Genomic DNA, 12,281 nt, shown 5'->3' with positions numbered 1-12,281 from the left:
TTTTCTATGGACCTTGTCATCTGAGCATATCTTAAGCAACAACTATAAGTGCGAAAACAGCACATAAGGAAAAGGATGCATTGGCCGGGAATCGAACCCGGGTCAACTGCTTGGAATGCAGCTATGCTCACCACTATACCACCAATGCTTGAGCTATTTTCGATTGCATATAGTGGCCAATATGGAAATCACAACAACTGTTTGAAAGATATTTATAGCCTGCGCTGTAGCACCATTGGTGGAAGATATTCAAACAAAATTGGCAAATTGCATGACATTCACAATTCAAGATTTAGGCTCATCCATACTTAAGGTTTTTATGCACCATTGAACTGACATACAGTGGTATCAAAACTGAGAAAAGAAAAGACCTTCGATTTACTTGCATATGGCACCTCAGTGAACTGTGTAAAATGTATTTACAAATCTTTAATCAGGCAGTGGTGGAATCAAAAGTCATCTGCTTAGAACGAATTCTACAAAGATTTTAACATTTTCTATGGACCTTGTCATCTGAGCATATCTTAAGCAACAACTATAAGTGCGAAAACAGCACATAATGAAAAGGATGCATTGGCCGGGAATCGAACCCGGGTCAACAGCTTGAAAGGCAGCTATGCTCACCACTATACCACCAATGCTTGAGCTCTTTTCGATTACATATAGTGGCCAATATGGAAATCACAACAACTGTTTGAAAGATATTTATAGCCTGCGCTGTAGCACCATTGGTGGAAGATATTCAAACAAAATTGGCAAATTGCATGACATTCACAATTCAAGATTTAGGCTCATTCATACTTAAGGTTTTTATGCACCATTGAACTGACATACAGTGGTATCAAAACTGAGAAAAGAAAAGACCTTCGATTTACTTGCATATGGCACCTCAGTGAACTTTGTAAAATGTATTTACAAATCTTTAATCAGGCAGTGGTGGAATCAAAAGTCATCTGCTAAGAATGAATCATGATTTCTACAAAGATTTTAACATTTTCTATGGACCTTGTCATCTGAGCATATCTTAAGCAACAACTATAAGTGCGAAAACAGCACATAAGGAAAAGGATGCATTGGCCGGGAATCGAACCCGTGTCAACTGCTTGGAAGGCAGCTATGCTCACCACTATACCACCAATGCTTGAGCTATTTTCGATTGCATATAGTGGCCAATATGGAAATCACAACAACTGTTTGAAAGATATTTATAGCCTGCGCTGTAGCACCATTGGTGGAAGATATTCAAACAAAATTGGCAAATTGCATGACATTCACAATTCAAGATTTAGGCTCATCCATACTTAAGGTTTTTATGCACCAATGAACTGACATACAGTGGTATCAAAACTGAGAAAAGAAAAGACCTTCGATTTACTTGCATATGGCACCTCAGTGAACTTTGTAAAATGTATTTACAAATCTTTAATCAGGCAGTGGTGGAATCAAAAGTCATCTGCTAAGAAGGAATCATGATTTCTACAAAGATTTTAACATTTTCTATGGACCTTGTCATCTGAGCATATCTTAAGCAACAACTATAAGTGCGAAAACAGCACATAAGGAAAAGGATGCATTGGCCGGGAATCGAACCCGGGTCAACTGCTTGGAAGGCAGCTATGCTCACCACTATACCACCAATGCTTGAGCTCTTTTCGATTACATATAGTGGCCAATATGGAAATCACAACAACTGTTTGAAAGATATTTATAGCCTGCGCTGTAGCACCATTGGTGGAAAATATTCAAACAAAATTGGCAAATTGCATGACATTCACAATTCAAGATTTAGGCTCATCCATACTTAAGGTTTTTATGCACCAATGAACTTACATACAGTGGTATCAAAACTGAGAAAAGAAAAGACCTTCGATTTACTTGCATATGGCACCTCAGTGAACTTTGTAAAATGCATTTACAAATCTTTAATCAGACAGTGGTGGAATAAAAAGTCATCTGCTAAGAAGGAATCATGATTTCTACAAAGATTTTAACATTTTCTATGGACCTAGTCATCTGAGCATATCTTAAGCAACAACTATAAGTGCGAAAACAGCACATAAGGAAAAGGATGCATTGGCCGGGAATCGAACCCGGGTCAACTGCTTGGAAGGCAGCTATGCTCACCACTATACCACCAATGCTTGAGCTATTTTTGATTGCATATAGTGGCCAATATGGAAATCACAACAACTGTTTGAAAGATATTTATAGCCTGCGCTGTAGCACCATTGGTGGAAGATATTCAAACAAAATTGGCAAATTGCATGACATTCACAATTCAAGATTTAGGCTCATCCATACTTAAGGTTTTTATGCACCAATGAACTGACATACAGTGGTATCAAAACTGAGAAAAGAAAAGACCTTCGATTTACTTGCATATGGCACCTCAGTGAACTTTGTAAAATGTATTTACAAATCTTTAATCAGGCAGTGGTGGAATCAAAAGTCATCTGCTAAGAAGGAATCATGATTTCTACAAAGATTTTAAAATTTTCTATGGACCTTGTCATCTGAGCATATCTTAAGCAACAACTATAAGTGCGAAAACAGCACATAAGGAAAAGGATGCATTTGGTCGGGAATCGAACCCGGGTTAACTGCTTGGAAGGCAGCTATGCTCACCACTATACCCCCAATGCTTGAGCTCTTTTCAAATGCATATAGTGGCCAATATGGAAATCACAACAACTGTTTGAAAGATATTTATAGCCTGCGCTGTAGCACCATTGGTGGAAGATATTCAAACAAAATTGGCAAATTGCATGACATTCACAATTCAAGATTTAGGCTCATCCATACTTAAGGTTTTTATGCACCATTGAACTGACATACAGTGGTATCAAAACTGAGAAAAGAAAAGACCTTCGATTTACTTGCATATGGCACCTCAGTGAACTTTGTAAAATGTATTTACAAATCTTTAATCAGGCAGTGGTGGAATAAAAAGTCATCTGCTAAGAAGGAATAATGATTTCTACAAAGATTTTAACATTTTCTATGGACCTTGTCATCTGAGCATATCTTAAGCAACAACTATAAGTGCGAAAACAGCACATAAGGAAAAGGATGCATTGGCCGGGAATCTAACCCGGGTCAACTGCTTGGAATGCAGCTATGCTCACCACTATACCACCAATGCTTGAGCTATTTTCGATTGCATATAGTGGCCAATATGGAAATCACAACAACTGTTTGAAAGATATTTATAGCCTGCGCTGTAGCACCATTGGTGGAAGATATTCAAACAAAATTGGCAAATTGCATGACATTCACAATTCAAGATTTAGGCTCATCCATACTTAAGGTTTTTATGCACCATTGAACTGACATACAGTGGTATCAAAACTGAGAAAAGAAAAGACCTTCGATTTACTTGCATATGGCACCTCAGTGAACTGTGTAAAATGTATTTACAAATCTTTAATCAGGCAGTGGTGGAATAAAAAGTCATCTGCTAAGAAGGAATAATGATTTCTACAAAGATTTTAACATTTTCTATGGACCTTGTCATCTGAGCATATCTTAAGCAACAACTATAAGTGCGAAAACAGCACATAAGGAAAAGGATGCATTGGCCGGGAATCGAACCCGGGTCAACTGCTTGGAATGCAGCTATGCTCACCACTATACCACCAATGCTTGAGCTATTTTCGATTGCATATAGTGGCCAATATGGAAATCACAACAACTGTTTGAAAGATATTTATAGCCTGCGCTGTAGCACCATTGGTGGAAGATATTCAAACAAAATTGGCAAATTGCATGACATTCACAATTCAAGATTTAGGCTCATCCATACTTAAGGTTTTTATGCACCATTGAACTGACATACAGTGGTATCAAAACTGAGAAAAGAAAAGACCTTCGATTTACTTGCATATGGCACCTCAGTGAACTGTGTAAAATGTATTTACAAATCTTTAATCAGGCAGTGGTGGAATCAAAAGTCATCTGCTTAGAACGAATTCTACAAAGATTTTAACATTTTCTATGGACCTTGTCATCTGAGCATATCTTAAGCAACAACTATAAGTGCGAAAACAGCACATAAGGAAAAGGATGCATTGGCCGGGAATCGAACCCGGGTCAACAGCTTGGAAGGCAGCTATGCTCACCACTATACCACCAATGCTTGAGCTCTTTTCGAATGCATATAGTGGCCAATATGGAAATCACAACAACTGTTTGAAAGATATTTATAGCCTGCGCTGTAGCACCATTGGTGGAAGATATTCAAACAAAATTGGCAAATTGCATGACAATCACAATTCAAGATTTAGGCTCATTCATACTTAAGGTTTTTATGCACCATTGAACTGACATACAGTGGTATCAAAACTGAGAAAAGAAAAGACCTTCGATTTACTTGCATATGGCACCTCAGTGAACTTTGTAAAATGTATTTACAAATCTTTAATCAGGCAGTGGTGGAATCAAAAGTCATCTGCTAAGAATGAATCATGATTTCTACAAAGATTTTAACATTTTCTATGGACCTTGTCATCTGAGCATATCTTAAGCAACAACTATAAGTGCGAAAACAGCACATAAGGAAAAGGATGCATTGGCCGGGAATCGAACCCGGGTCAACAGCTTGGAAGGCAGCTATGCTCACCACTATACCACCAATGCTTGAGCTCTTTTCGAATGCATATAGTGGCCAATATGGAAATCACAACAACTGTTTGAAAGATATTTATAGCCTGCGCTGTAGCACCATTGGTGGAAGATATTCAAACAAAATTGGCAAATTGCATGACATTCACAATTCAAGATTTAGGCTCATCCATACTTAAGGTTTTTATGCACCAATGAACTGACATACAGTGGTATCAAAACTGAGAAAAGAAAAGACCTTCGATTTACTTGCATATGGCACCTCAGTGAACTTTGTAAAATGTATTTACAAATCTTTAATCAGGCAGTGGTGGAATCAAAAGTCATCTGCTAAGAAGGAATCATGATTTCTACAAAGATTTTAAAATTTTCTATGGACCTTGTCATCTGAGCATATCTTAAGCAACAACTATAAGTGCGAAAACAGCACATAAGGAAAAGGATGCATTGGTCGGGAATCGAACCCGGGTTAACTGCTTGGAAGGCAGCTATGCTCACCACTATACCACCAATGCTTGAGCTCTTTTCAAATGCATATAGTGGCCAATATGGAAATCACAACAACTGTTTGAAAGATATTTATAGCCTGCGCTGTAGCACCATTGGTGGAAGATATTCAAACAAAATTGGCAAATTGCATGACATTCACAATTCAAGATTTAGGCTCATCCATACTTAAGGTTTTTATGCACCATTGAACTGACATACAGTGGTATCAAAACTGAGAAAAGAAAAGACCTTCGATTTACTTGCATATGGCACCTCAGTGAACTTTGTAAAATGTATTTACAAATCTTTAATCAGGCAGTGGTGGAATAAAAAGTCATCTGCTAAGAAGGAATAATGATTTCTACAAAGATTTTAACATTTTCTATGGACCTTGTCATCTGAGCATATCTTAAGCAACAACTATAAGTGCGAAAACAGCACATAAGGAAAAGGATGCATTGGCCGGGAATCTAACCCGGGTCAACTGCTTGGAATGCAGCTATGCTCACCACTATACCACCAATGCTTGAGCTATTTTCGATTGCATATAGTGGCCAATATGGAAATCACAACAACTGTTTGAAAGATATTTATAGCCTGCGCTGTAGCACCATTGGTGGAAGATATTCAAACAAAATTGGCAAATTGCATGACATTCACAATTCAAGATTTAGGCTCATCCATACTTAAGGTTTTTATGCACCATTGAACTGACATACAGTGGTATCAAAACTGAGAAAAGAAAAGACCTTCGATTTACTTGCATATGGCACCTCAGTGAACTGTGTAAAATGTATTTACAAATCTTTAATCAGGCAGTGGTGGAATCAAAAGTCATCTGCTTAGAACGAATTCTACAAAGATTTTAACATTTTCTATGGACCTTGTCATCTGAGCATATCTTAAGCAACAACTATAAGTGCGAAAACAGCACATAATGAAAAGGATGCATTGGCCGGGAATCGAACCCGGGTCAACAGCTTGAAAGGCAGCTATGCTCACCACTATACCACCAATGCTTGAGCTCTTTTCGATTACATATAGTGGCCAATATGGAAATCACAACAACTGTTTGAAAGATATTTATAGCCTGCGCTGTAGCACCATTGGTGGAAGATATTCAAACAAAATTGGCAAATTGCATGACATTCACAATTCAAGATTTAGGCTCATTCATACTTAAGGTTTTTATGCACCATTGAACTGACATACAGTGGTATCAAAACTGAGAAAAGAAAAGACCTTCGATTTACTTGCATATGGCACCTCAGTGAACTTTGTAAAATGTATTTACAAATCTTTAATCAGGCAGTGGTGGAATCAAAAGTCATCTGCTAAGAATGAATCATGATTTCTACAAAGATTTTAACATTTTCTATGGACCTTGTCATCTGAGCATATCTTAAGCAACAACTATAAGTGCGAAAACAGCACATAAGGAAAAGGATGCATTGGCCAGGAATCGAACCCGGGTCAACAGCTTGGTAGGCAGCTATGCTCACCACTATACCACCAATGCTTGAGCTCTTTTCGAATGCATATAGTGGCCAATATGGAAATCACAACAACTGTTTGAAAGATATTTATAGCCTGCGCTGTAGCACCATTGGTGGAAGATATTCAAACAAAATTGGCAAATTGCATGACATTCACAATTCAAGATTTAGGCTCATCCATACTTAAGGTTTTTATGCACCAATGAACTTACATACAGTGGTATCAAATCTGAGAAAAGAAAAGACCTTCGATTTACTTGCATATGGCACCTCAGTGAACTTTGTAAAATGTATTTACAAATCTTTAATCAGGCAGTGGTGGAATCAAAAGTCATCTGCTAAGAAGGAATCATGATTTCTACAAAGATTTTAACATTTTCTATGGACCTTGTCATCTGAGCATATCTTAAGCAACGACTATAAGTGCGAAAACAGCACATAAGGAAAAGGATGCATTGGCCGGGAATCGAATCCGGGTCAACTGCTTGGAAGGCAGCTATGCTCACCACTATACCACCAATGCTTGAGCACTGTTCAAATGCATATAGTGGCCAATATGGAAATCACAACAACTGTTTGAAAGATTTTTATAGCCTGCGCTGAAGCACCATTGGTGGTAGATATTCAAACAAAATTGGCAAATTGCATGACATTCACAATTCAAGATTTAGGCTCATCCATACTTAAGGTTTTTATGCACCATTGAACTGATATACAGTGGTATCAAAACTGAGAAAAGAAAAGACCTTTGATGTACTTGCATATGGCACCTCAGTGAACTTTGTAAAATGTGTTTACAAATCTTTAATCATGCAATGGTGGAATCAAAAATCATCTGCTAAGAAGGAATCATGATTTCTACAAAGATTTTAACATTTTCTATGGACCTTGTCATCTGAGCATATCTTAAGCAACAACTATAAGTGCGAAAACAGCACATAAGGAAAAGGATGCATTGGCCGGGAATCGAACCCGGGTCAACTGCTTGGAAATCAGCTATGCTCACCACTATACCACTAATGCTTGAGCTCGTTTCTATTGCATATAGTGGCCAATATGGAAATCACAACAACTGTTTGAAAGATATTTATAGCCTGCGCTGTAGCACCATTGGTGGAAGATATTCAAACAAAATTGGCAAATTGCATGACATTCACAATTCAAGATTTAGGCTCATCCATACTTAAGGTTTTTATGCACCATTGAACTGACATACAGTGGTATCAAAACTGAGAAAAGAAAAGACCTTCGATTTACTTGCATATGGCACCTCAGTGAACTGTGTAAAATGTATTTACAAATCTTTAATCAGGCAGTGGTGGAATCAAAAGTCATCTGCTAAGAATGAATCATGATTTCTACAAAGATTTTAACATTTTCTATGGACCTTGTCATCTGAGCATATCTTAAGCAACAACTATAAGTGCGAAAACAGCACATAAGGAAAAGGATGCATTGGCCGGGAATCGAACCCGGGTTAATTGCTTGGAAGGCAGCTATGCTCACCACTATACCACCAATGCTTGCGCTCTTTTCGATTACATATAGTGGCCAATATGGAAATCACAACAACTGTTTGAAAGATATTTATAGCCTGCGCTGTAGCACCATTGGTGGAAGATATTCAAACAAAATTGGCAAATTGCATGACATTCACAATTCAAGATTTAGGCTCATCCATACTTAAGGTTTTTATGCACCATTGAACTGACATACAGTGGTATCAAAACTGAGAAAAGAAAAGACCTTCGATTTACTTGCATATGGCACCTCAGTGAACTTTGTAAAATGTATTTATAAATCTTTAATCAGGCAGTGGTGGAATCAAAAGTCATCTGCTAAGAAGGAATCATGATTTCTACAAAGATTTTAACATTTTCTATGGACCTTGTCATCTGAGCATATCTTAAGCAACAACTATAAGTGCGAAAACAGCACATAAGGAAAAGGATGCATTGGCCAGGAATCGAACCCGGGTCAACTGCTTGGAAGGCAGCTATGCTCACCACTATACCGCCAATGCTTGAGCTCTTTTCGATTGCATATAGTGGCCAATATGGAAATCACAACAACTGTTTGAAAGATATTTATAGCCTGCGCTGTAGCACCATTGGTGGAAGATATTTAAACAAAATTGGCAAATTGCATGACATTCACAATTCAAGATTTAGGCTCATCCATACTTAAGATTTTTATGCACCATTGAACTGATATACAGTGGTATCAAAACTGAGAAAAGAAAAGACCTTTGATTTACTTGCATATGGCACCTCAGTGAACTTTGTAAAATGTATTTACAAATCTTTAATCAGGCAGTGGTGGAATCAAAAGTCATCTGCTAAGAAGGAATCATGATTTCTACAAAGATTTTAACATTTTCTATGGACCTTGTCATCTGAGCATATCTTAAGCAACAACTATATGTGCGAAAACAGCACATAAGGAAAAGGATGCATTGCCCGGGAATCGAATCCAGGTCAACTGCTTGGAAGGCAGCTATGCTCACCACTATACCACCAATGCTTGAGCTCTTTTCGATTGCATATAGTGGCAAATATGGAAATCACAACAACTGTTTGAAAGATATTTATAGCCTGCGCTGTAGCACCATTGGTGGAAGATATTCAAACAAAATTGGCAAATTGCATGACATTCACAATTCAAGATTTAGGCTCATCCATACTTAAGGTTTTTATGCACCATTGAACTGACATACAGTGGTATCAAAACTGAGAAAAGAAAAGACCTTTGATTTACTTGCATATGGCACCTCAGTGAACTTTGTAAAATGTATTTACAAATCTTTAATCAGGCAGTGGTGGAATCAAAAGTCATCTGCTAAGAAGGAATCATGATTTCTACAAAGATTTTAACATTTTCTATGGACCTTGTCATCTGAGCATATCTTAAGCAACAACTATAAGTGCGAAAACAGCACATAAGGAAAAGGATGCATTGGCAAATTGCATGACATTCACAATTCAAGATTTAGGCTCATCCATACTTAAGATTTTTTTGCACCATTGAACTGATATACAGTGGTATCAAAACTGAGAAAAGAAAAGACCTTTGATTTACTTGCATATGGCACCTCAGTGAACTTTGTAAAATGTATTTACAAATCTTTAATCAGGCAGTGGTGGAATCAAAAGTCATCTGCTAAGAAGGAATCATGATTTCTACAAAGATTTTAACATTTTCTATGGACCTTGTCATCTGAGCATATCTTAAGCAACAACTATAAGTGCGAAAACAGCACATAAGGAAAAGGATGCATTGGCAAATTGCATGACATTCACAATTCAAGATTTAGGCTCATCCATACTTAAGATTTTTATGCACCATTGAACTGATATACAGTGGTATCAAAACTGAGAAAAGAAAAGACCTTCGATTTACTTGCATATGGCACCTCAGTGAACTGTGTAAAATGTATTTACAAATCTTTAATCAGGCAGTGGTGGAATCAAAAGTCATCTGCTAAGAATGAATTATGATTTCTACAAAGATTTTAACATTTTCTATGGACCTTGTCATCTGAGCATATCTTAAGCAACAACTATAAGTGCGAAAACAGCACATAAGGAAAAGGATGCATTGCCCGGGAATCGAATCCGGGTCAACTGCTTGGAAGGCAGCTATGCTCACCACTATACCACCAATGCTTGAGCTCTTTTCGATTGCATATAGTGGCCAATATGGAAATCACAACAACTGTTTGAAAGATATTTATAGCCTGCGCTGTAGCACCATTGGTGGAAGATATTCAAACAAAATTGGCAAATTGCATGACATTCACAATTCAAGATTTAGGCTCATCCATACTTAAGGTTTTTATGCACCATTGAACTGACATACAGTGGTATCAAAACTGAGAAAAGAAAAGACCTTCGATTTACTTGCATATGGCACCTCAGTGAACTTTGTAAAATGTATTTACAATTCTTTAATCAGGCAGTGGTGGAATCAAAAGTCATCTGCTAAGAAGGAATCATGATTTCTACAAAGATTTTAACATTTTCTATGGATCTTGTCATCTGAGCATATCTTAAGCAACAACTATAAGTGCGAAAACAGCACATAAGGAAAAGGATGCATTGGCAAATTGCATGACATTCACAATTCAAGATTTAGGCTCATCCATACTTAAGATTTTTATGCACCATTGAACTGATATACAGTGGTATCAAAACTGAGAAAAGAAAAGACCTTTGATTTACTTGCATATGGCACCTCAGTGAACTTTGTAAAATGTATTTACAAATCTTTAATCAGGCAGTGGTGGAATCAAAAGTCATCTGCTAAGAAGGAATCATGATTTCTACAAAGATTTTAACATTTTCTATGGACCTTGTCATCTGAGCATATCTTAAGCAACAACTATAAGTGCGAAAACAGCACATAAGGAAAAGGATGCATTGGCCGGGAATCGAACCCGGGTCAACTGCTTGGAAGGCAGCTATGCTCACCACTATACCACCAATGCTTGAGCATTTTTCGATTACATATAGTGGCCAATATGGAAATCACAACAACTGTTTGAAAGATATTTATAGCCTGCGCTGTAGCACCATTGGTGGAAGATATTCAAACAAAATTGGCAAATTGCATGACATTCACAATTCAAGATTTAGGCTCATCCATACTTAAGATTTTTATGCACCATTGAACTGATATACAGTGGTATCAAAACTGAGAAAAGAAAAGACCTTTGATTTACTTGCATATGGCACCTCAGTGAACTTTGTAAAATGTATTTACAAATCTTTAATCAGGCAGTGGTGGAATCAAAAGTCATCTGCTAAGAAGGAATCATGATTTCTACAAAGATTTTAACATTTTCTATGGACCTTGTCATCTGAGCATATCTTAAGCAACAACTATAAGTGCGAAAACAGCACATAAGGAAAAGGATGCATTGCCCGGGAATCGAAGCCAGGTCAACTGCCTGGAAGGCAGCTATGCCCACCACTATACCACCAATGCTTGAGCTCTTTTCGATTGCATATAGTGGCCAATATGGAAATCACAACAACTGTTTGAAAGATATTTATAGCCTGCGCTGTAGCACCATTGGTGGAAGATATTCAAACAAAATTGGCAAATTGCATGACATTCACAATTCAAGATTTAGGCTCATCCATACTTAAGGTTTTTATGCACCATTGAACTGACATACAGTGGTATCAAAACTGAGAAAAGAAAAGACCTTCGATTTACTTGCATATGGCACCTCAGTGAACTGTGTAAAATGTATTTACAAATCTTTAATCAGGCAGTGGTGGAATCAAAAGTCATCTGCTAAGAAGGAATCATGATTTCTACAAAGATTTTAACATTTTCTATGGACCTTGTCATCTGAGCATATCTTAAGCAACAACTATAAGTGCGAAAACAGCACATAAGGAAAAGGATGCATTGGCCGGAAATCGAACCCGGGTCAACAGCTTGGAAGGCAGCTATGCTCACCACTATACCACCAATGCTTGAGCTCTTTTCGATTGCATATAGTGGCCAATATGGAAATCACAACAACTGTTTGAAAGATATTTATAGCCTGCGCTGTAGCACCATTGGTGGAAGATATTCAAACAAAATTGGCAAATTGCATGACATTCACAATTCAAGATTTAGGCTCATCCATACTTAAGGTTTTTATGCACCATTGAACTGATA

General features: G+C 37.4%; 14 non-coding genes across 14 annotated transcripts; all 14 read right to left on the bottom strand.

Moving 5' to 3' along the window:
• Positions 1-76: 76 nt before the first annotated feature.
• Positions 77-148, bottom strand: TRNAG-UCC (transfer RNA glycine (anticodon UCC)). The gene has a single exon. It is a non-coding gene; the product is annotated as a tRNA-Gly (tRNA).
• Positions 149-569: 421 nt separating this feature from the next.
• TRNAE-UUC (transfer RNA glutamic acid (anticodon UUC)) lies at positions 570-641 on the bottom strand. Its single transcript has one exon. It is a non-coding gene; the product is annotated as a tRNA-Glu (tRNA).
• Positions 642-1,069: 428 nt separating this feature from the next.
• TRNAG-UCC (transfer RNA glycine (anticodon UCC)) lies at positions 1,070-1,141 on the bottom strand. Its single transcript has one exon. It is a non-coding gene; the product is annotated as a tRNA-Gly (tRNA).
• A 428-nt stretch (positions 1,142-1,569) lies between these two features.
• On the bottom strand, positions 1,570-1,641 carry TRNAG-UCC (transfer RNA glycine (anticodon UCC)). The gene has a single exon. It is a non-coding gene; the product is annotated as a tRNA-Gly (tRNA).
• Positions 1,642-2,069: 428 nt separating this feature from the next.
• TRNAG-UCC (transfer RNA glycine (anticodon UCC)) lies at positions 2,070-2,141 on the bottom strand. The gene has a single exon. It is a non-coding gene; the product is annotated as a tRNA-Gly (tRNA).
• A 1,429-nt stretch (positions 2,142-3,570) lies between these two features.
• TRNAG-UCC (transfer RNA glycine (anticodon UCC)) lies at positions 3,571-3,642 on the bottom strand. The gene has a single exon. It is a non-coding gene; the product is annotated as a tRNA-Gly (tRNA).
• A 421-nt stretch (positions 3,643-4,063) lies between these two features.
• TRNAG-UCC (transfer RNA glycine (anticodon UCC)) lies at positions 4,064-4,135 on the bottom strand. Its single transcript has one exon. It is a non-coding gene; the product is annotated as a tRNA-Gly (tRNA).
• Positions 4,136-4,563: 428 nt separating this feature from the next.
• Positions 4,564-4,635, bottom strand: TRNAG-UCC (transfer RNA glycine (anticodon UCC)). Its single transcript has one exon. It is a non-coding gene; the product is annotated as a tRNA-Gly (tRNA).
• A 428-nt stretch (positions 4,636-5,063) lies between these two features.
• TRNAG-UCC (transfer RNA glycine (anticodon UCC)) lies at positions 5,064-5,135 on the bottom strand. Its single transcript has one exon. It is a non-coding gene; the product is annotated as a tRNA-Gly (tRNA).
• A 921-nt stretch (positions 5,136-6,056) lies between these two features.
• Positions 6,057-6,128, bottom strand: TRNAE-UUC (transfer RNA glutamic acid (anticodon UUC)). Its single transcript has one exon. It is a non-coding gene; the product is annotated as a tRNA-Glu (tRNA).
• A 428-nt stretch (positions 6,129-6,556) lies between these two features.
• Positions 6,557-6,628, bottom strand: TRNAG-ACC (transfer RNA glycine (anticodon ACC)). The gene has a single exon. It is a non-coding gene; the product is annotated as a tRNA-Gly (tRNA).
• Positions 6,629-7,056: 428 nt separating this feature from the next.
• On the bottom strand, positions 7,057-7,128 carry TRNAG-UCC (transfer RNA glycine (anticodon UCC)). The gene has a single exon. It is a non-coding gene; the product is annotated as a tRNA-Gly (tRNA).
• Positions 7,129-8,056: 928 nt separating this feature from the next.
• On the bottom strand, positions 8,057-8,128 carry TRNAG-UCC (transfer RNA glycine (anticodon UCC)). The gene has a single exon. It is a non-coding gene; the product is annotated as a tRNA-Gly (tRNA).
• A 2,891-nt stretch (positions 8,129-11,019) lies between these two features.
• Positions 11,020-11,091, bottom strand: TRNAG-UCC (transfer RNA glycine (anticodon UCC)). The gene has a single exon. It is a non-coding gene; the product is annotated as a tRNA-Gly (tRNA).
• Between the last annotated feature and the right edge of the window lie 1,190 nt (positions 11,092-12,281).

Source organism: Pseudophryne corroboree, chromosome 4 (genome assembly GCF_028390025.1).
Source record: "Pseudophryne corroboree isolate aPseCor3 chromosome 4, aPseCor3.hap2, whole genome shotgun sequence".
Taxonomy (NCBI): Eukaryota; Metazoa; Chordata; class Amphibia; order Anura; family Myobatrachidae; genus Pseudophryne; species Pseudophryne corroboree.
The sequence above is the reverse complement of the archived record's forward strand: the minus strand, read 5'-3'. Positions and strand labels throughout refer to the sequence as shown.